This window comes from Lissotriton vulgaris, chromosome 2_1, assembly GCF_964263255.1.
Source record: "Lissotriton vulgaris chromosome 2_1, aLisVul1.2, whole genome shotgun sequence".
Classification (NCBI taxonomy): domain Eukaryota; kingdom Metazoa; phylum Chordata; class Amphibia; order Caudata; family Salamandridae; genus Lissotriton; species Lissotriton vulgaris.
Genome location: NC_141687.1, coordinates 457,353,412 through 457,377,612, shown reverse-complemented (window position 1 = coordinate 457,377,612; position 24,201 = coordinate 457,353,412). Strand labels below are relative to the sequence as shown.

Below are 24,201 nucleotides of genomic sequence, written 5' to 3'. Positions count from 1 at the left end.
CGATCAATGTTGGGGACCAGAAGACACCTTGTACATTGCCTGCCCGGCGGATGCTGAATTGAGGGTCGCTAATAGTAAGCCTGAGTTCATCCTTTTTACCATTGCACAGGTAAAAGCCGGCCTGTAATTGTTGATGGAAAAACAGGAAGTGATATTAAAACACCACAGAGAAAAAAATATAAGGTACGTTGTGTAGTGCAAAAATAACACTTTCAGTTTCAGAGTCGACAGTATTACAATACATACATACATCATTTCGAAAATGCGTACTCTGAGTCTCCTTTTCAAGGTGAAATTTGCGGATCTTTCCCCTCAAGCTAGGTGTAAAGTGTAAACTGCGATTTTAGAACAAAATTAGACCTTCCCAGCAGTGCTCCCAGACCCCTCAACCCACCCCCAAACATCTACAACCCCCCCCAAGCAGCCCCCCAAAAACATGCGATACTACTACTAGGCCTAACTTTCAACTGTGCCAAAACGCTCTCTGCAACTAGGGCTAGGCCCAAACCTCCCTTTTCCACCTTGCTTTTTCTCCAAACCACTTGCATCCGATATTAGACCTTCCCAGGATTGCCCCCAGACCCCTCAACCCACCCGCAAAAAAGTAGAACACCCCTAAACAGGCCAAAAGCAAAAATGGAAAATGTCACATGTAGAAAATATGAGGCCTACTCAAAATCACTCCAAACGCACTCTGCAGCTAGGCCCTAACTCCCCTTTTCCACCATAGATTTTCTTCAAACCACTTGCATTCAAAATTAGACTATCCCAGCAGTGCTCCCAGACCCCCGGACCACCCCCAAAAACCTAGAACCCCCCCAAACAGCCGCCCAAAAACACACAGGAGAGCTAAAAAGGAAAAACGTTTCCACCATGGATTTTCTCCAAACCACTAGCATTTGATATTATAACTTCGCAGCATTGTCCCCAGACCCCTCAACCCACCCGCAAAAAAGTAGAACACCCCCAAACAGGCCAAAAGAAAACATGGAAAATGTCACACACACAAAATTTAAGGCCTAGCTCAAAATCACTCCAAACACGCTCTGCATCTAGGCCCAAACTCCCCTTTTCCACCATGGATTTTCTTCAAACCACTTGCAATCAAAATTAGACTTTCCCAGCAGTGCTCCAAGACCCTCCGACTCACCCCCACAAATCTAGAACACCCCCAAACAGCCCCCCAAAAACATGCAATACTGGTATATCCAAAACATGGCAAATTGCGCTGTTCACCAAAAATTGCTCTTTTCAGATTTCCACTACTTCGATCCTCTTGAAACTTACCTGGACACTTGTTCCAGCGATTTCCAAGAATCTCAGCAAGGCAGAACAAAATCGAACCACTGCGCTCTTTGAAGAAGAAGAAGAAGAAGAAGAAGAAGAAGAAGGTGGACAACTAGTTTTCACTTTTCACCCAAACACGCTCGCCCGCAAAACACCAAAAAAGGCCAAAATTCTGCCAATTCTGGACCAAAGAACACCAAACCCCCCTAAAACCTTGTCAACATCATTATGAATGAGCTTGCATCGGGCCCTGAGCCCTAGACTCAGCGGGAACCCTACCAACTTAAATGCAAAAACCCTAGTAAATCGCACTGAACCCTAAACCCTAGATATGCTTTGTCTGTCTGTATCAAAGAGCCTAGGTATGCTACATCAGGATGCTTCACTCAGTGGTGCCTGCCTTGACTATCTGCATGGCCCTGCCTCAAGCATGGGCCAAAAATCTGTTCCGCTCAAGAATATGCGAATTTTCGCGAGATTCGTGAAAAACCGGAAAACAGCAAATTTCGCAAACATAACAGATGTTTGGCAACTTTTTTCGCTGAGGTGCTGCGGCCACCTTACTTTGTGCCCATCTTCTTCAGATGTCAGAACAGCAGGCCACAGTTGCACGAGTAGCAGAGTTGTCTTGTCTGTGGCCACACGTGACGTCACGTGATGTTGTGCTGTACACACCGCTGCAGGACTTCCTGGCACTGGTGGTTCTCTTGTGCACCTAAAAGCAATGGAAGCCAGAGGAACATCAGTTGAACACCCCAAAAAGTCGAAAAACACACAAAAATCAACACAATCCAATGCCATCCATGCCCTCAATGATGTTTAAATTCAAGACACCCAACAGAAAGACTTGGTCCATGCACCACTCACTACCCCTGGGCCTAATGGAAGAAAGCAAGGCAAACTGGGTGCAGGCCTGAGCACACTGCCTGGCTTCAAAATGGGCCCTTGACTCCCAGCCACATCGCCAAGCCCTGCCTGGACCAGGCCTCAAAATGGCCCCCACCCACATGGCCAGGCCCCAACACCACCCCAAAAAGTCGAAAAACACAAAAATCACCACAATCCAATGCCGTCCATGCCCTCAATGATGTTTAAATTCAAGACACCCCACAGAAAGACTTTGTCCATGCACCACTCACTACCCCTGGGCCTAATGGAAGAAAGCAAGGCAAACTGGGTGCAGGCCTGAGCACACTGCCTGACTTCAAAATGGGCCCTTGACCCCCAGCTACATGGCCAGGCCCTGCCTGGACCAGGCCTCAAAATGGCCCCCACCAACATGGCCAGGCCCCAACAACAGCCCAAAACCTCATTGAAAGACTTGGTCCATGCACCACTCACTACCCCGGGCCTACTGGCTAGTGTGGCTTTACACGGACCCCAAAATTTAAAAATAATTCCACATATAACAGTGAGCTATTCAATTCCATGACATAAATGATATTTAAGTTCAACAAAACTCACAGAAACAGTTGTATCATGCACCCATGACTAACCCTGGGCCTACTGCATACTGTCGCTACCCACCATATATATTTTTTTAAGTTGTGAAAAAGTTTATCAATTGCAGTTGCAGCAACTGCAATGCCCCAAGCAAACAACACCAACTGACTTGTAAAATCTCAAATCCAAAAGTAATCCAAAAGTGATCCAAACAAAAAGTCCTCAAATACAAATATCCAGCAGCAGCCACAAAAAGTAATCCTTCCAGCTCCAGATCCAAATGAAAAGTGACCAGGACATTGACAAAGCACTGGGAGGAGCCTGCTGGACAGGAACAGGAAGTTGGAGACTCTGGGGCACTTCCTTCCTTCCACCCCCCCCCTAAAAATGGACTACTTGCACCAAAAAGTGCAGCCAAATGTCAATCTGAGGAGTTAATCTGATCAAAATCATAATTTTCAGAAGGTTTATGCTGCCTGCGGTGGCTTTCTTGTGCAGAATTGCAATTTTTGCAATTTCGGAAAGCGAGCTGTTTAAATCTCCTGCTGGAAGTCAGCTGCACGCCGTATCTACGTGTTCGGCATTGTTTACTCCTGTGATGCGTGATCGCGGGCCCTTATGACGTACTCGCGTTGTCAAACTCTTGCTGTGCATGATGGCGGGCCGCGATGACGTAATCGCGGTCGAAAAATTCTCGCGCGATCACGCAGCAGGATCCAAAATGGCACAGCAGACGCAAACCGGGAGGAAAAACAACGCGGCGAACTCAGAATCACGGTATGTCAACGCAGCGCGTGCAATATTGTATTTTTCAAGCGCAACCAAGCAAGCTTGCGAATTTGCAGATTTTTGGGCAAATTCGCGCGAATCGCGGACTGCAAATTTGCCAAAAATCTGCAAATTTCGCGAACGAAACAGATTTTACTCCCATGCTTAGTATGAAGCACTATATAAATGCAACTACAGTGCAACACTATACTGTATGTGATTATTGTGCGGAATCAATATGCTTTAACAGTTGCAAGGCTTTGCCACATTGTTTGTTTGAATACATGTATTGGGTCGCACTTAATAAGCAATGGCTCTCTATGAGTGAGAAATGGAGTAGGGTTCTACTTTGTGGCATAAAGACACATAAAGACGCAACTCTGCATGCAGGTCTGTCAGGGGGGAAGAGAATCGGTTGTACTACTCTACCCCTTTAAAGACGTGCCCACAGCTCTTGATTAGGAAAAATATGGCTTCAGATATAAACTGAATGTAAAATGTAAAATGTGGACGTCATCTTTTGCCTGACTCATTCCCCCTATGGTACATAAAATAACGACATACTGAGCTGATGCTAAGAGCAAGAATGCGTCTGTCTGGGTTTCTTTCTGGTCAGGCTGCAAAAGAATGCGTCGGTGGTTGGAAACTTCCACCGCACTCTGGAAGTCTCCACAGGGAGCCCCACCGTTCAGCTGGAAACTGCATCTTTTGCAGACTTCGTGAAGTCATTATGCCCTCCCTTGAACGGAAACTTCTGGTAAAATCAGGTGGATAAGTAGTCAGGCAGATTACTAAAAAGCTTGTTGCAATCCAACTCATGTTGAGGTCGCCAAAATCTGTTTCTTAAACTCTTTCCAATAACCATTGATCAGGAGCGCCTCTTGCACACTCCCTCCACCCTATTGTTTCCATTCTTATTATAAGCCAGAAGGAAAAGAAAGACACGTTTTCATGGCCAAAAGTTGCTGCTGAATTCCCAGGAATGACATCGGGAGCCTTGATGTTGTAATAAACCTGCAGTTTAATAAAAGTTATTTCTTTCTCGCTGGAAAGAGTAACATTTATAGAAATATTTTCAGTATAATAAGATATTTCATCATCATTATTTGTGTACATTTATCGATATTTGTTGGTGGATAGGAGTGGCCTCGGTTATTCAGCGAGCCTCATTTTGGCACAAGGACGAGGACGCATTTCTCTTTAAAAATTATTCATGGACATTTGTTGGTGGGTACGAATGGCTATTTGGCGGAGTCGGACCGGCCTACAGTGCAATCCGCAGTGCCTGATGATCCGGACGGTCAATGTGTGGGTCGGTTTTTTAACAGTTTTTGTGCCTATTTTATGTTCAGAGGGGCCGGTTTCTACTATTGATGTCACTGCTCTTACCACAAGCATTGCCTGCAGCAGACTAAAATGCATGCAGTCTCCCATACCTTGCAAAACAACTACATCCTGTATCATTATAAGTACCAAACTGTCCTGATTTGCAAATGTGGGCCATGTGTTCAGCCATCTGGTTCATTAATGAGGCCACTTTTATTTTGGTGCCTGGGTCTATTTTTTGTCTTAGTCCGACCATGCTATTTGGTGCACTTTGTGGCAATGTGTGTCGTTTATAATGGGAAAAAGTGGCTGGTTTAGGAATGATGCCGAACATTGTTTTGCCTGGAACACTTACTGGGTCACAAAGGAGAACCAGACCCGCGACAAGAGGCAGCACTTTGGCGAACACAGCACCAAGGGCTAATACAGGACGAAGGCTTCTAGCTTAAGAATCAGTCCTGGGTTCAAGAAGTGGAAACCTATGTTTTTTCTATTCGTACCATTAAAATAGATCTGGGGATGTGCCAAGTCAACTAGATGCCACCCGTCTTTTTTGTGTTCCTTACAGGTAGATGTATCAAGCATTTGTGCGAGCGCAAACGGTGCGAATCGCAAAATTCGGCCGTTTGGGCCCGCAAAAATGGCATTTGAGATGCCTCAAGGGTTCATGCACTCGCAATTTAAGAATTCGCAAATAATTGCGAGTTCTCAAATTGCGATTGCATTTAAGGAATCGCAATTTGCGATTTCTTAAATGCAATGCATGAACCATTCCAAGATTGCGAATTTGCAATCTGGGGTCGCTATTTACCGCGAATTCAAACTACGTGGTAAATAGAAAAAACTTAGAAATATGCACTTTACTGCATTTTTCTAAGTTGTATATTACACACACACAAGTCCTTGGGACATATATGTGCACAACACCAGTGAACATTACCATTTCAGGGGTGCAACAGGGTGTCCTTTGGACACCCTGGCACCCTTGAAATTGCGGCACATTTGCGATTCGCTAATTGCTAATCGCAAATAAGAAATGACTCCCCTTTCATTCCTATGGGCTTTTAGGCCCATAGGAATGAATGGGAAAGCCATTCTTTATTTGCGATTCGCAATTAGTGAAACGCAAATAAGGAATCAGTAGGAATCGCAAATAACATTGCGATTCCTACATGCATCCCGTTTTGCGAGTCTTTGATAGCGAATCCTTAAAATTCGCTATTAACCACATGGCTGCTGGCCATTTCCCCCCCCCCTGTGCTGGAAAATGCCATTTTAGTGGCACCATGACGAGCTCAGCTCGTCATCAGCACACAACACCCGTGGGTGATGACGAGCTGAGCTCGTCATCAGCATCGAAAGGGTTAAGGACTCGCAAAACATAACTTAGACGCCCGACTGCCTTTGTATCCCTAATGATGGTGAAAGCCTACATCGAACGGCTGAGCTCTCGACTGCTGTGCTTAACACACCACGCACCAATATCTGCTCTCCCATATGAAGAGGGGCTTGGTAAATGGGGACTTAAACTGAGACAGCTAATACCGCTGGCTAAATGGAGGGCAGATAATACAACTACTTCAATGTAAAGTAATTGACTTGTCTGTAGCTGTCTTCTGTTACTATTGATGCAGCGTAGTTTTTCGAAGTATCGATGGGCTATAAATGAATAGCGTTTATGATTTACATTATAAAATCGGCTTCTGGGACAAAGAAAACACCTCAATTACTTTCCCACATGTAAAATGTGAGTAAAATATGATATACATCTTTAGTCCACCTTGCTGCATTCTGTAGCCTGCCTGATCTGGGCTGGCTTCCTTCAGCTACTGGCTGCTTAAACTAAGGACCCTTCAGCCATTGGCTTCAATCACTGACAATCACAGCTTTTTAAAAAACAAACATTTTTTAAATGTTATTTATAAAGTTTTACATAGCGCTTGCTAGACCCAGAGGAATCAGAGCGCTTTACTTACACAAGAAAAGAAGAAGATGCATTACATCGTAGAACATGAGGAACCATAAAATATATAAGCAGATACATCATACTTAAATATACATTGGGGGAGTTAAGAACGTAGGTGGATACAAACAGTCAGATGACCCCCCTCCAAGAAAAAGTCAGAGTGAGAGCGGAGACCATTAGTCTATCGATGTCTAGGTTGGTTGACCAGGTCAGGGAAGTATTGGTTGAGGAGCAGTAGTTTCAGGTCCTTTTTGAAGCAAGGGAATGAGGGGTTGCATCTAAGGTCCATAGGGAGTGTATTACATATCCTGGGAACATTACGAGAGAAGGATCGGCACTGGGTCGCTTTTCTTTTCAGTTTTGGGGGGATGAGAAGAAGTGAGTTGGTGCTTCTCAGAGTTCTTGATTTTCCTGCTTTAACCAGTTCGTTGTTCAGGTAATTGGGGGTTTGGGTGTGAAGGGCCTTGTGAGTGATGCAGGCCAGTTTGTAAATACATCTGCCTTCCATGGGGAGCCAGTTGAGAGATTTGAGGGTAGGTGTGATGTGTTCACATCTTTTTCCACCAGTTATGAGTCGAGCTGCCATATTAAGGACTGACCTTAGTGGGGCAAGGTGAGCTTTTGGTTTACCTATTAGGATGGCATTCCCGTAGTCTAGTTTAGAAAGGACTAGGGATTGTACAATTGTCTTAAAATCATCCTGGGGAATGAAAGGTTTAATTTTCTTGAGGTGTTTTAGAGAGTACAGTGCACCTTTTGCAGAGTTCTGGATGTGGTCTGTCATTGACAGGCTCTTATCCAGGGTAATGCCTAGAGATTTTACTGAATCCGATAGGACGAAGGAGCAGTTTAGAGCATTAAGATTTTTGAGCCAGACTTGGATAGGTCTGTGGTTACTTTTCGGGGAGAACAGTATTAATTCAGTTTTGTCCGGGTTCAGCTTTAAATGGTTTGTGTTAAACCAGGATTGGATCTTGGTAAGCGTGGTATTGAGGTGTAGGATATCCTTAGGAGATTTGATTTTGTGGTATATTTGGATGTCATCGGCATAGAGGTGGTATTGAACCCCTGCTTGCTTCCGAATAGTTGCAAGGGGTTCCATGAACAGATTGAAGAGGGATGGTGAGAGAATTGATCCTTGAGGGACTTCAAGTTTGACACATGATGGTGCAGAGAGGCAGGAGTTGATTTTAATTTGTTGTGAATGGTGCTGAAGGAAGGAAGTGAACCATTTAAGAACTGTTTCATTAATTGCGGAGCGTCTATTCAGAGTCTCAAGTAAAGCTGTATGGTTTATTGTGTCGAATGCGGATGATAAGTCAATAAGGATGAGGAGACAGGCCTCACCTTCATCTAAGGCTCTGTGGATATCATCTGAGATATTGAGCATCCCTGTTTCAGTGCTACAACCTTTCCTGAGACCCGATTGCAGGGTGTCAAGCAGGTTGAAATGTTTGTTGAGTTGTTGGAGAATGCATTTCTCTAATGTTTTAGCTAGGAACGGTAGGTTGGAGATAGGTCTTAGGTTGTTGAGCTTGTTGGGATCGGCCGTCGGTTTCTTGAGTATGGGGGTGATTTGCCCTAGTTGTAGGGAGTCTGGGACACAACCTGATGCGAGAGATGAGTTAATGATTTGTGTCCAGAAAGGGGTAATGATGTGGTTCAGATTTTTTACTATTGAGGATGTGAGGGGGTCCACAGTGTGGGAAGATGGATTTAAGCTGGCAATTATGTTGAAGACTTTGATTTCTGACATGAGTTTGAAGTTTGACCAATTAGCGCCATTCTTCAGTTGGAAGCAGGCCTGGTTGTCTGTGGTAGGATTTTGGTCAGTTTGGTCAGGAGTGGTTAAAAGTGGGCAGGTTGCGGGGGAGGGAGGTTTAGGGGATTGGATGAAGGATTGCTCAATTTTTGCGACTTTATCTGTGAAGAACCTGGTGATTTTTCGCATCGATCCTTGGTGGCAATTATTTCTTGTGGCGGTGTGTCGTTCGTTTCACTTTTCACAATATTGAAGAGTTCTCTAGGTCTCTTCTTTGCCAGGTCTAGTTGGGTGCGAAAGAACGAGGCATTTTCTCTAAAGATGTGTTTCTTATATGCCAGCCGGGTAGACCTAAGTTGTGCTAGATGGAGAGTCGAAGGGTTTTGTCTCCAAGTCCTTTCCGAGTTGTCTCCTTTCGTTATTAAGATCAACATTGAACCAGGATTTAGATTTGGTAGATCTAAAATGTTTTAGTTTGAGAGGAGCTACTTGATCTAACACTTCTGTCATTGTGAAATTAAAGTGGGCTGTGAGGTCATCCGCAGTAGCTGGGCCTGAATTCTGGATTCTAGGTGGGTTATGGGGACTCCTTTGATGTTCCTGGTCCAGTGCTTAGGCTTGACAGACAATATTAAACAATATGAGGTGGTGATCGGACCAGTCAATGGGAGAAATCGATCTCCGAGAGATCCGCTCATTTTTGGTGATGATTGAATCCAGTGTAGCTCCTTTGATGTGTGTTGGTCCATTGCAAAGTTGTTTGAGGTTGTTCATTTCAAGCAGGATGGAGAGGACCTGTGTAGTGGTGTCTTCTGGGTTGATCCAGTGAATATTGAAGTCACCCAGGAACACGTCTTCTGTGTCTGTTAGGGAGAAGTGAGATATTATGTCGGTTAGCTCTTCAGTGACGATTGCACGTTCACTGGGATGATAGATTATGTGAAATTTAATGGGCGTGGTGCCTTTGATTGTAAGTTCAACACCTAGGTACTCCAGAGTTTGGAATTCAGTGGATTTTAATCTGGTAAGTTGTATTCCTTCTTTGTAAATAATAGCTAGGCCGCCACCTCTTTTGATCTGTCTGTCGTGTCTTATGATGTTGTAGCCTGGGGGGGGGTGAGGAGGTCAAGGATGGGGGTAGAATGGTCATTGAGCCATGATTCTGTGAGGAATGCGTTGTCGATTTCCTCTGCGAGTAAAACGTCAGCAATCTCTGTGGCGTGTTGAATTTCTGATCTGCAGTTGAGGAGCATGCACGCTAGGGAACGGGGAGACTCAGTGTTGGTGTGTTCTGTATGTATAGACATGTATAGAGCAGGGGATCTTGGCAAGCTGGCAGGTCTAGGTATTCTGTTTGTGCTCACTAAAACAGGGATAGCAGAAGGGGCCGTGATCATTATTATAGTTAGGTACGGGTCGTTGATCTCCTCTGCTTCTCGTGCTGAGATAGGGCAGAGAGTTCGGCTAGGTCGGTGAGCCTGCTTCCTCATAGGGATGGTGGGCCAAGGTGTACCAGGCAGGGTCATGGGCGAGGTTGTACGGCAGCCCTGATTGTGTGAGCAAGGTGGTTTAATCTGGTAGGCGAGGTCTTGTTGAAGATGTAGGATATCTGCCATTAGCGAGTCTATTTTCTGCTTCTTTCGGGTCAGTAAGTGGGTAAGTGCGCTGCAAGGACATAATTCCTTCATCTGTAGTAGTCTATGACTAGGGTTAGTGGAGGGAGAAAGTAGACAGTTGTGAGGTTGAGAGGGTCATTGGGGTTGGAAGTGGGGATAGACTGGATGAGAGGAGTCGGGTCATTGTTGCTTCTGGTCAAGGGGTTAGGTGGAGGTGTTGTGCATCTAGGGTCCAAGGGTGAGGACAGAGAAATGTTTGGGCTGTGGATTGTTTGAGTATGTGGCGGTGGGTCGGGGGCGGGTGCATGTGCAGTGTTTTGAGGGGGGTCAGTATCCAAGGGCCTGTCGGTGATGTAGGATAGGGAGATTGTTTGGGTAGGAGGAGTAGTAGCCGCAGTGGAGTTGGGGATAGTTTGCGTGGGAAGAGTCGGGACTCCTGAGGTCGAGGGGGGTATCTGTAGAGACTTCAGTAACTGAACGATTGGCGATTGGGTCCGTTCTGTTTGGCTCAGGATCCACCTTGTGGTGATTCATAACTGTGCATTTGCTGGACCTGGTGATCCCGGTTTGATGGCGGAGAGTGATGATAGGTGTAGTGGGGTTATAATTAGTGATGGTGGATGTCCAAAAGTTGTGATGAGCGTCATCTGGGGTGGGAGCTTGGGATGGTTCAGGGTTAGCTGTCCGGGGGTTAGGGTATGTGAGATTGGGTTTGGTGGTCCTGAAGAGTTGGAAAGGAGAGTAGTGTTGGGAAGTGTCGATCAAAAGTGGTGAGGTGCGGGTCCGTGGCCTGTATCAGAATGTTTCCTGTTCTGAAGATGGAGATTGTGAGTTCCCCTTTAAAGGTAGGGGAGGCAGTTGTGGAGATTTTTTCGCCATAGGGAATGTTAACTGACTTGGCGACATTAAAGAAAAGAAGGAAGGTGTTTTTCCACTTAGTTGGACGATTTGTGTAGAAGATGAAGTTAGTTTTCGTCTTTCCATTAGTCACGGTAAGGTAGTTGTCAACAATAAGTGTTTCTGGGTGTTGTTTTAAGGTTCTGTGTTTTAGGTTCTTTTTAGCATTGCTGGTTAGATTCCCTGGGTAATTAATGGACCATGAGTTGGGTCCGTATCGCACAAGTTTAGAGTTCTGGGCGGGGTCTGTCGAGGGCATCATTAAAGACTTGGGGTAGGCTCTAAAAAGACTCAGAGGGAGGAGAGGATAGTTGTGTGTTTGTATCTTGTTGCGGTGTATGGTTGGTCTATATAATGAGGGAATGCCTATTAATGGATAAGTTTCTTACTAGAGGCATTGTTGCTTAAAAAGGCAGTAGCATTCCACAGACAAGCCTTTGTAAGTTAATTTTAGTTCCGTGAAGGAGCTCTCAGGTAGACCACACAAACAGGAAGTGTGGATCCGAGGGCCTGTAGTATAGGCTGGCAGAAAGTAAGGTATCCAGCATTTCTACTTTTGGCCACCATATGGAGTTCTATGCTTACTCAAGAGGTCAAGGGTCTCTAGGCTAGGGTGGGGAGACAATTAAAAGACAGTGGTAGTATTGAGTAGAGCTGGTGGTCCTATGTCTTTGTTCATGGCTTAGTGGGTGTGGAGGAAGAGCAAACTTTATCAAGTAGTTAAGCCCGCCATTTTGTGTGGAGGAATTGCAGCTATTTGCATCTCAATTGCAAAATGGAGGGCATGTTCTGTTTAGCGGGCCCTCAGTTCCGATGTGAGCAGGGGACGTAGCACAAATAGCACAATATAAGGGGAAAAGCCCAAATCAATGTTAAAATTGAGCAAAGAGTCCGTGGGGGCCGTACCTGGAACAAGTACCAAATTCTATTCATCTTGCGGTCCAGATCTCCGTGCCCTGTTGATTCCAAATGGGGTCTGAATTCTCAACTCCAAAGAGTGCTTCTGCCTGCTCAAACGAAATCCGAGGTAGTTTGGACCTAACTAGCGGCGGAGTAAGCAGCCCCATAGCTCATATTATGGTGAATGTGGCAGGCAGGGTGGGAGGAGGGAGGGGGAAAAAGTTCCTGCGGTTCATTGGCCGTGATATTGTGGAGCTCCTGCGGGGGTTGAGAGCAGCCACCAGTGCTGATGAGGTGGGGGGAAGAACTCCGGACGGGTCGTCTCCTATGTGATCCTGAAAGCTGCAGCAGAGCGGAAGACAGAGTGGGGGAAGGGCTGGAGGGCCCAGTCCTGCACTGGAAGCTCTTTCCGATAAGAATGTATGTAAACTCCGGAACGTCCTCTCTCCTGTGACGCTGAGGCAGCTCTTCTGAGCGGGTGAGTCTTTTCCTACGTGGGAAAGTAGCGCTGCTTTTGGTGTTGGGCACTCACTAAGACGGGGCTCCTGTAGTGTGGAGGTAGTGAAGCAAAACTGCAAGGCCAAAAGAAAAGATGAGGAGATGGGGAGATGAGGAAATCTCCTATCCTTACTTGAGAAGCGGAGCACCACAAACGGCAAGAAAGGGATTCATCCCAGCTCGGATCTCGACATCAGTAACGGGCCAGACCTGGAAGGCTCCGCTATTGAGTCAGAGCGATATCCGGGCAGCAATCCCTTAGCGGAGGCAGGTCAGATGCAGCAACGGCACGAATGAGACTCCCTCCATCACTGGAGCATCGGGCCTAGGCATCAGTGACAAATCCGACCCGGAATGCTACGTTTTCAAGAAATCAGAAGCGATATCCACGAAGCAGCTCCATACCAGAGGTCAGTCAAGTATGATATCCTGCCAGATACTCTTGTTTGCATGGGTGAGAAACGGAGCATTGCATTGGTGAAGGGTAACAGAATTGCTGGGAGTCGCAGTAGAAAGGTGGATGGTGAGGATATGCAGGGATAATCACCAAAAAGCAATCCCAAGCCCCGGAGCTCCTTAGGCGAGCTCAACCTTGTCAGTCATCTTAAGTCCTTGAATCAACCCACACAACTACACACTTATTTTAGCCCTACCATCTTTCTATTGACTCTTATTGAATATTTGTCGCCCTTCAGTGGAATGCATGAAGGTCTATTTTAAATTTCAGAAGTATGGATAGTCATCCCTCATTCAATATAATATTTTCTGAAACCTACAGTCACTCATCATAGAGTCATTACTTTAACACCGCTCTGCTCTGCTGCTGCACTGTTGCTTCCTTTAATTCATGCCCAGCAGGTTTGTTTTAACTCCCACCTGGCATCTCTTCTCCTGGGCCTCTGGAATTTTAAGGTCACATCAGAAGTTTGCCTGCCTCTTCTTCTCCCCTGCCTCTTGGATGCTGGTCACACTGCGCTTGCTTGGCTGCTCTTGTCCTTTGTTGCCAGGATTTTACCATCACTGTGAGCATGTCCGGGGGCTCTCCAAACACCATGTCACTGCAGCTGTTAAACACCTGGCAGGTTCTTCTCTTTCCAAATAAACATTGGCAATGGCAATATGTGTGGCTTGTAAAGCATTATGTGAGTCGGACTTTACCAATATTTTTTGGTATTTTAATGCTGCTACCTGCCACTTAAGTACATACATAGACTACCCTAGCTGTCAGCTGTTACATTCTTGTCAATTAAAATCCAACTCACTGAGACAATCCCTATCCCACCTACAGCTGTGCGAAAGTATAACATTTCTGATAAAAAAGATAACAAAAAGACTATTTATTAGCAGGTCTTAGACCCTGTTTGGGGTCTGGCAAAGGCTACTGGGTCTCAACCGTGGGGATTGGGGTACCTTGCCTCTGGTGTCCTTTGGTCCACCCATCTATGACTCTCTAAACTGTGCCAAGTACAACCTCTTCATCACTTGACTTGCAGCGGTAGCAATGGTGGGTAGTCACAGGCTACTCATGCCTTTACTGTGGGGGTGGTCAAGCTCAGAACTCAACAATCAAGCAGTACCACAATAACTGTTTGTCAAACCAGTTCTTTGCTACATAATACACAAGTAATAGTGAACTGATACAATTTAGTCAAGTAGGTGCTGAAGGTGGTGCACCTCAATCTGCTATCCCCTTCACTTCTAATGTAGGCAGTTCTCCCTTCTGGGTAAGACTGTCTGTATTAGTAAGGATCAGCAAGCAGTATGTTAAGTGTACTCAGTTCACCACAGGTCTCATTAGGCTTTGGTATCTCACCGCAACACAGCTCTCTAAAGCACAGGGCTGAGGCCTGCCGCCACTGGCAATAGTGCACCATCTATCTCCTGCTTCTAGAGAGCATTCTCCTCACTGACACAAAGCCTGCTTCAGCTCTAGTGATGTTGTGGTATGGTGAGGTGGCAGGAGTGGATGCCAGAGGCCTACCAGCCAGGATGTTCAGGTAACCTGGAGTCACAGTGGCCCCATGGGCCAGGTCTGGTGACACTCGCCCTCCTTCCCACTTCTGAGCACTGGTAGTGGTGTGAAGGCACAAAGGTATGTAATGGGACAGGGTCATATGTCTTGGACACAGAAGCAAAGGATGACCTGTGACTTGCAGGTCTCTTGTCACAGTGACACAGGTGAGCTCCAGTTGCTCTTCAAAGTCAAAGAGAAGCTTTATTTGCTTGTTGTACAATACAATCATAAAAGCAGTACATAAAAAACATAAATACAATAGACATCTCATGTTTACAAATTTAATTCATCCTTCTGCCCGAGCTTAAGATAAGTTATAAATGTCCATCAGAATTAAAAATTAGATTAAAACAGAATAGAATCATAGCACGTGAGGTGCAATAAAAACATGCCAACGGGAAAAAAGTATATTGTCAATTGATTAAATGACAACAGATTTCCTGAGACTAACCACTTTTTAAAAAAACATTGCTACTCTCCACATTTCATGCACGTTAGCCAAAGTTTGTAAAGCAATGAACGCTGGACGGCGCTGTCTAATCCCCATAGATTTCAGGATAGGAAGAATCCACACTTTCCTTATGTGACAATAAAATCTACAAGAAAGAATGACATGAATGGTGGATTGTTTGGAATAGATGTCACAGGGACACAGAATCATTGTTCGTGACCAATCATTCATAGTGGAAAAACTTACAATTCGATGCAATATTCCCAACTTGAAACTTGTTATTAAAAATCTATCATAGTCTCCAGGAACAATTGCTAAATATGGCTGGATACTAAAAACACTTAAGATAAGTTGATTTTCTAAAACAGTGGGTTTCAGAATCTCTGTAGTTAATCGTGACATGTCCAACATCATCAAACCTTCCTTTTTTAGATCTTATCTGCTAACCTCTCGCATGGTAGTTGGTTCAGTAAGTACTGTATGTGGTCTAAATTCTGCATAAAGTCATGGACATATCTGACCCAAGGAATCATTAAAACCTTTTCAATCTTCAAAATGTCAGTTAAAATATCTCTATTTAATTTAGTCTCCTCCTTGGTCCATACCCGATGCCATAGAAGACCCCGCTCAAGTTTTATAAGATCTAACAAGTGTGACTAACCCAGTTTAGCGTGACAAACAAATGACGAGGTACTTCTGGCTGCAGATAGAATGTACTTTAGAGATTTGTTTTCCACTATCTGGAGTGATTGAGTATTGGAGTGCCGTTGGAATACTTTTTGCCTGATAAATCCGCAAAAGCTCCACCAGGGGCTTTCTCCCTAATTCCTTCGAGAACTGGGCGAGTGCGGTGAGAGTTCGTAGGAAGGCTAATTTTTTGATAAGATGGCCTGGGTCCACAAGTCATCCTCGTGGAATAATATTCCTAAATCGGAGAATGTCTTAGTTGCCTCTATTTTTTTGCCGTTCATGAACATATACCGACATTTTCGGCTTCCTCTGCCACATCTCATAACGAACGTCTTAGAAGTATTCACCAGGAGTCAAAGATTAACCATAAAATCAGTAAAACCATTTAAGACCTAACTGTGTCCGTGACATTAGCACTGCGTCATCGGCATAGAGAAGGGCGGGAATCGGACGCCCATTTACCCGATAGGAGTCATTTTGTTCCTTCACCAATTGGACTACCAGGCCGTTTATACAGAGGTTAAAAAGATAGGGGGCCAAGACACAACTTTGCCTGACCTCGGTTTCGAATTGGGATCGGGGCAGTACAACCGCCACTTATGCCAAATCGTACTCTTGTCTTAGTGTTACAATAAAAACGTCTCAAAAAGTCGATGATGTGTGGATCTAGACCTATATTATTTAAAATCTCCCAAAGTTTAGCATGTCTAACTGAGTCAAATGCATCAGTGAGATCCACAAAAACTAGAAATAGTCTTCCTTCTTTTGCTCTTGTGAATTTACCCACCAATAGGGCTCAATTAAGGCCCTGTTCGGTGGTTCCCACACCTTCACAGAACCCAAATTGAAGATCTGACAGAATATTGTTGTCCTGTGCCCAATCATTTAGGCACGCTAAAATCATGCGGCCCACTACTTTGGTGAGTGAGTCCAACAGCGAGATTGGTTTGTAGCATTCAGGATCCTGGGGGTTACCCTTTATAAAAATGGGGACTATTATTGACTCTACCCAGGTAGGCAAAAAAGATGCAGATGAGCTTGCATTAACTAACTGTGTAACCACTGGTCCCCATAGATCGATATTGGATTTAAATAGATCAACTGGGACCCCGTGAGGACCTGGAGCTTTTCCTCCTAATGACACCGAAATGGCCCTTGCCACCTCCTCCAAGGTGAATTTGAGGTCGGAGTATTTGGTATTATTGGCTGACAAAATTTCATCTGAGTTACTATTAGAGATGTCTTCCCCTTTAAAAACCTTGGTGAAATGTTGGATCCACTGATCTTCTGTAATAGCACTCTCTAATGTCGAACCCCTTTCCGCCTTTAAAAAAGAGCTCTAACCACTTTCCAGAATGCGCTGCTGTCTTGGTTTAAGGCAGCCATATGAAGTTAATCCCATGCTTCGTTTCTCAAGATAAGTTTGCTTTCCTTAATTGCTGATTTATACATTCCTCTTACATGTCTTATAACTTCCTGATTTTTAGGGTTAGTGTGGAGGGCATTATTTAGGTTTCAATATGCTCTGGTACACTTCGAGTTGAACCAACGAGATGAATTAACTTTACATGATTTCTGTACGTGCAATACCTCCCTCACCGAGCTGGATATAAGTGAAAAAGAATTCAGTATATTCGTGGGAGTTGATGTCTCACGCAAACAGATTTCAAGTGTGTCTTTACATTAATCTACCACCTCTTTGATAACACGTTCGGGATCCACCATGGACTATTTCAACGTGTAACCATTATGTTTAGCAAGAGCAATAGAGTTTAGGATCTGATCACGTTTGTTACTGTTATTTGGGTGATTAAACCCCAAGGTGACTGTCAGGCATAGTGGAAAATGGGTTTTGATTTCGAAGCCTGTGTTTTTTCCTTCCTAGTGGCAGAACCCTGTCCTTTTGTTAAACTTGCCTTCTGCCCTCTAGTGCTTACTCCATGCTTACACCCTATGTGCTGTTGATCATTACTTGACTTCGCTAAGGGGTTAGTTTAATCAGTTAGCATGTCATTAGGCATTGCACATGGCAAATTTGAGACCTGATTTTCCATGCCGATGACTGTGTTAGGATGATGGAAGAGCTGAGATTGAGGCTCCAATGACAGCCGATGCTCTGTAAGCTCTATCTCATGCATAAGAGCAGATTCTGCTCGGACAAGAAAAGCATCAAGAGTCCCTACCACACCCACACCCACTCCCACCCCTGACTTACGCCTACTCATAGTCTACTTATATTGAGGTATCAAATGAGTAAGCAGGTATCTAGTAGAACAATACCTCCTAGCCCACACGAACAAGTGGTCAGGTCAAGCAGTCCAGAGCCAGTCCGCAGATGGCAATAACTTGGCCCAGCCCAGCCTCCTTCGGGCTCTGACGGGAGGTGGCGGAGGTGGGTGGAGTTGGGCGGAGTGCAGTGTCACAATAGTGTCAGGGCTGCCGGGAATTGAAGTTCAGCCGTTCCCCTCACGTTCCCCTCACGGCGTGTGACAACCAGCATCAGCCGTTCCCCTCACGGGCTTTGACAGTGTGGCAGTGTGGATGTCGACAGGTAAAAGCCGCCCCCCTCATAGCAGCGATTTCAAGCCTCTAGTCCTCTGAGATGCGAAACAGCCCACGAAGATGACACTCACTGAAGGAAGTTAATCTTCAAGAATCACGCTATATGGAAATCCTACCATACAGCAGAAGATCACTAAGGGGTCCATTAGGATGGCGGGCGGAAACAGTCCGCCCGCCACCCTAACGGAGATCGGGACCGCCCGCCTTAAGGGCGGGGGTCCCGACATTGGCATTAGGATGCGCCCGCCACTGTGGCGGGCGCATTCCTCAAAGTAACATTGTGGCGGGCGGTGCTCACTGCACCGCCCGCCACAATGTGAAAAACAATTGCACGCATTTGCATACTCGAAGCGGCATGCACCGCGCGGTGCCTGCCGCTGCGAGTATGCAAATGCAGGGGGGTACCACAGGTACCCCCCCATGTGCCACCCCCCTTTGCCAGTCACTCTGGGGGCCCACAGGGGCCCCCCAGAGTGAACACCGCATGCCTTTCGGAAAGGCATTGACAAATGCCTATTCTAATATGGCTGGCGGTGTCTGATAGACACCACCACCATGTTATCCCTTTTCCGCCCCGGCCGCTATGCGACCGGGGCGGAAAACATGCGGGCGGTCTTTCCGACCGCTGCGGTCCCCTCCGCCATCGTAATATGGCGGGGGGAATGCAGGGAAGGATGGCGGGCGGATTGCCTCCGCCAGGGTGGCGGTGGCCACCACTACCCTGGCGGAGGCAATCCGCCCGCCATCCTAATGGGCCCCTTAGTGTCACTCTTTTTGATACCAATCCAGATACAGCAACTTAAGTCCCTACAGTCTAGGCAGTATCAGTATGGATGGTCCTTCAGCATAGCTTAGCATTTCAGTGTGTTGGCAAAGGTACTGTTTGTTTGTTGTTAGTGCGGAGTGTGTAATAAGGGACTTGCACCGCAGCACCGAACAACAGCGCAGACCAACGGCGAGGATCCTAGGAGTGAGGCAGGAAGGAGAGACGAGGAGCTCGGCCACAACTCTGGACGGATGGGGGCCATGCAGTGTGGGCTTGTGCCTTCTTATGTCCTCCTTCCTTTTATTTCTCCTTTTGTAGGTGTTGTGTGGGTCATGCGCACTCCTCTGTGCCCTTCAATGTGCATGTGTAGGCTGGCCGAGCAGCAGGCGGTGGCAGCGCATGAGTGAGGCGACTCCCCAGGGAATGCAGACACTCACCAGCAGGCAGCTGGATGGGAGCACGTCAAAACCTGACGCTCCGGTGCATGCGCTTGGATCTGGATGTGCGTCGCCACTGGAGGCACCGGAGCGTTTTAGAGCGTTTCGGCTGACACCAGAAGCAGGCAGTCGAGGTCCTCACGGGAGGCCGGGCCACAGCACTCGTGCGGTGGCGACAGCAACGCGCAGTACGTCACTGGAGGAGAGTGGTGCAAATGCAGGGGTGAGCTCCTACCCAGTCACTACATCACTGGATTAACTGTGTTCACAATTCTTCAGTGGCACATTCAGCTATGAATTCCATGGTAAGGTACACAATCAATTGGAGAGCCTGATGTCTGCAAACACTTGTGGCATGTATAGATGTCCTCTGCCATCAGTACTCTGGCAGACCTAACCAGCACCAGGTTTTCACTTCTTCTTGCTCTTCCTGAACAGTCACAACTCCTGCAGGATCGGCAAGCTCCTTCCTTCTCTCTGTCAGTAGGTTAATTTATAGGCACCTTAGGTCAGATGAACAGGTTCATCCAGCAAGGCAAGAATTCAGGTGATGCCCGCATATGCTTGGGAAGCTGCCTGTCAAGCAGATACCAGGCCAGTCTGCACAGCCAAGCTCTGAGTAGTCTGCTGAACACTCCCTTCATTGCTCATAGAGAACTTGGAACTGAAACCACAATTGGGTAAGTGGCACTCAGCCATGTACTGTAAAAGCAGACAGGAGATATAGATCCAACATCTGCCCTTTCAGACCTATTAAGGGTGGTTCTCCCATCAAGTGTCCTTTCCAAGCTGCTCTTCAGACACAGCCTTTGTGTAGAGTGATGCTGCATCACTGAGCAGTCTCCAGTATGGACACCCACACCCGAGGCACAAAGAGGTGTGAGCTTTCTACACTTGGAGGATATCAGTGACACTGAGCTTTGGTCAGGGGGAAAACAAAAAGGCTATCCTCATCTAAGACTCCCCCTTCACCTTGAACAATAGATACTGCTGTTTCATCCTTCAACCCCACTATCTTCCAAATGGCATTGATACACAAAGATTAATCAGAAGCCTATTCCAGTAAAGACATAACCAAATTATTAAAGGAGACTTGCCTCCTCTCTCCACACTCCAGTGTCTAGGTCTCCTCACTCCAGCATCAGGAATGTCAGCAATAAACTTCTACTGTCTGGGCAAACAACCTTACCTCAATCTTGTGCTCAAGGCTAGGCAAGGGCATTCATAATTGATCCTTGCCACTGACCTCCATTAATCTGTGCCACTAGTTTATACAATACATGACCATACAAGCCACATACACAACCAAGCACAACATACACTTGCGCTATTAATACTAGTGTTTTAGAATAGAGCCAGAATATTATGCAAGTGGACTAGTAGATCTCTAATCCAGTGACACATATAAGAAGGTCTGGTCACAACTATGGATTTATAAAACACAATACACTACCACCACTGCTTTAGGAACTAAATGCATGACTGGGACAGTAGTTCACTGTCAGTACAATGACGGCACCCTTGGTACACAAATCCAGGTCACAAGACAGGTGTAGACCCAGACTCAAGTGAAGGGAGAGGACTAGGCCTCTGCATACACACTGAAATAGTGTGAATCCACAGCCCCAAAAAAAAACAACAGATACAAGATACTCTCAGTTGAGCACTCAGATCACGGGAACATAACTGTGCTTCATGCATGGGACATTTCTGCCACAACAGCTGGTTGCGTGTCACTCTCAGTGCTAGCGGATAATGGAAATGAGGCATGGTGTTACGAATTTGTAATGCAGGATAAAATAATCTGTCCATGAAGGGAAGGCAGATTTAAACCATAACTCACCAAGATAACAGTAGACATATCACTCATTAGTCAAGCAATGTTATTACGGTCTTAAATTACCTCATTTCGGCCTCACTGCCCACTCAGTTCATTTTACTCATGCTAGAAAGTTATCCTGCATGTTGCATGGTTTGCCAATATTCATAAAGATCACCATACAAATAGCTGTAGTAGTCAAGACTAGCTTTGGCCACTAAAACATTACACACCCTTCTGTGCTTCTACAACAAGTATGGGAAAGCACTGCACATAAAAATTTCTGGATAGATAGTGATCTGGGAATATACAGCCATGTCTGATCCAAGATGTAATCACAGGTACCTTTAAGCTTGGAGTAAGAGCTTTCCTTCAAATATAGTAACTTTTGTGCAGAATATTCTTCAGTTATCAGATGACCTCCTAGCTCCAAGTCCGAAAAGTAGCACATAAGAGTCAAACGGGAAGGCGCCCATCCTTATAGGCCCCCCACTTACCGGGTATGCTGTGGTGGGAATCATCGTGCTAACAGGGCTATTACTGATTGCCTGCCCATGTGAATTAGTCAACAGCATTCCTGGTAATTGCGCTACCCCTCCCGATTGCACCCAAACTTGTGACACTCCGCTACCCGGTTGCGCAACCACTGGCGGTAAAGTAACCTGAGAACAGGGCGCCTCCGCAGTAGCGACGGGCGCCCCTCCTGTTTGCGCAGCATTAGAAATATCATGGTTGGCCTCAAGAGCGCCATTGTCCTTATTCGTGCTCGGGCTCAAGTCTATTGTCTCTAGCACCTCCTTCTCACCTGGTGATGCCGGTTTGGGCTCAGCTGCCCTGGGCCGCTTCTCTTTCAACGCCTCTTTAAATCTTTCCGGCGTACGCCGCGTTCGCTTGCTTCTCCCTCTTTCCTCTTGTGCGTTCGCGTCCGCTCTAGCTCCTTCACTCATTGTCTTCAATGCCCAATCCACGCCTTTTTCTTTCATACACTCCAGCAGCTCTGTAAGCGCGAGGTAGTCAACACTTTTGGCTGGGGCCTCTTTGCCCTTCGCTGGCCGCTTTGGCGGCATTCTGCACTTAAAAGAAAAATGTGTTAGTACCACTTAATTGACATACGTGCATCCGGATTAGCGACCAAACTGAGAAACCCTATACGCATCTCTCCTTTCAAGGACTTTAGCCCCAAAACGTTGGCCCTCGCGCTATCGCTGATAGTTTGCCCATGACGACCAATAATGTTCTTAAATTACTTATGTATTACTTATAATATGTATGACTTTGTGATCAAATTGTCAGCCTGTAGCGCAATCCCCCCTCAGGCTTGTCTGCCGTATTTACGACCAAGCACCCCTACTTCCCTATGGGTTTGTCATCTCTAGTGCGCTCTTGTCAGCGTCTATAAAAAGAAAGGCTTTATTTTCTGTACTCCAGAATGCAAAAAATACAAACATGTTTACCAGACCTAATTCTTGACTCAAAATGTTTTGATATTCATTACATGCTTTGGTTGTCATACAAAGCTACTAGCTTTGAACTGTGCCAACATGTGGCTAAAAGCCAAATGATATGCTTTTTATATTATAAATAACAAATCCCTTCTCTGCCAGGAAGATGTATCGTAAATCAGCACCCTTCGAATGCATGTATCAATTAAAGTGTATTATATGCATTAGCCAGGCTCCTAATGCATCTTACTTCAATTACAGTGTATTAAATGCATTCCCTATGCTCCTAATGATATTAGTATGAAGCACATGTGAGCGCTGAGCTTATTATTATTAATAATGGGCCTGTCTCTTCCCGTTGGGACACCTATATTCTGCCGAGTTTGCCGGTCTCTTTTTATAAAATCAATAGCGCATACCGCCCTAATCCCCCTGCATGTCCTGACCCTCTCACTCATGGTGAGCACTACGCTATTTTTAACAAAGGGGGGAAGGCGGGGGGCTGCGCTGCAGCCGATCGTGCGACTGCTCGCCATTCTGTAAAACGTGCCTTTCTAATTTTCCCGACAGCCCTGCCCCCTTGCCCTCGCTGTAAGCGCTAAATTTTGTTCCAATAAGGAAGGGGGCGCGTCTCTTCGTATCGCGCAGGATCTGCATGCATACACCAGACCCCCTCCTTATTACGGATCGGATCACCAGCCCACGGGCTCTCTACCAGCATGTCCCCTCGCAACAGAATACATTCGCACCATAGAGGACCATCAACACAGCGGCTCGCACACGCGACAGGCATTCCCTGCCCCCCACGCTCACGCTATCAACTCACGCGCCAAAACATTCAAGCCGCAATAACTCTCCACAGCAATACACCAACAGACACACTGCGAGGCGCACCCACCTGCACCAAAGAGTCGGATTGACCCTCGCGAACCAAGCTATCCACGCGACGGTCCCTGACTTCCTTCTGCGACGTCCGACTCCTGGGCGGTCAGCAGACAAAGAGGGGGTCGCAAAGATGGTCGCTGGCTTTTAAGCCTCGCGCCCTCCTAACTGCATCCGGGGCACTTACCACGTATTTCCGGGTAGTCCCATTACTTTCACTTCCGGGTCGAGTGACCCGGAAGTGATTCCCTAATTAGGCGGCCCTTTGGCTGCCACTAACGGCGCCACGCCCTTAAGAGGGGTGGCGCCCTGCATTTTCTTAGGCAGATAACACAAAATAAAGTACTTTTCTGCGATTATAGGAAAGTGGGTTCCTAAACCAAAAGCCAATTCTTCTGGAGACTTTGAAGGATTTATGTGATAATATTCTGTGCTTCCTCTAATAAACACAGTAATCTTCAAGGGAGCATCTTCTCTTTCCTGCAACCAGAGAAGCACCCAGTGCCTCCCCAGTCATCCAATATTCTCATGGAGTTCATCCCTACCACCGAGGACAAAGTCTATAAAATCTATATATCCTTCTAGCAATCCTCCCACCCCGGGATATGTGCAATGCCACAGTCTTCAACCTGGGCCTCCTAGTATTGATTCCACTCATCAATACCACCTTATCTA

The 24,201-nt window shown here is 46.1% G+C and overlaps 1 long non-coding RNA gene across 1 annotated transcript; it reads right to left on the bottom strand.

Moving 5' to 3' along the window:
* Positions 1 to 1,864: 1,864 nt before the first annotated feature.
* LOC147730590 (uncharacterized) lies at positions 1,865 to 23,676 on the bottom strand. The gene is made up of 3 exons (XR_015308590.1): positions 23,543 to 23,676; positions 22,008 to 22,270; positions 1,865 to 2,002 (listed from the first exon to the last, which is right to left on the bottom strand). It is a non-coding gene; the product is annotated as an uncharacterized LOC147730590 (long non-coding RNA).
* Positions 23,677 to 24,201: the final 525 nt, after the last annotated feature.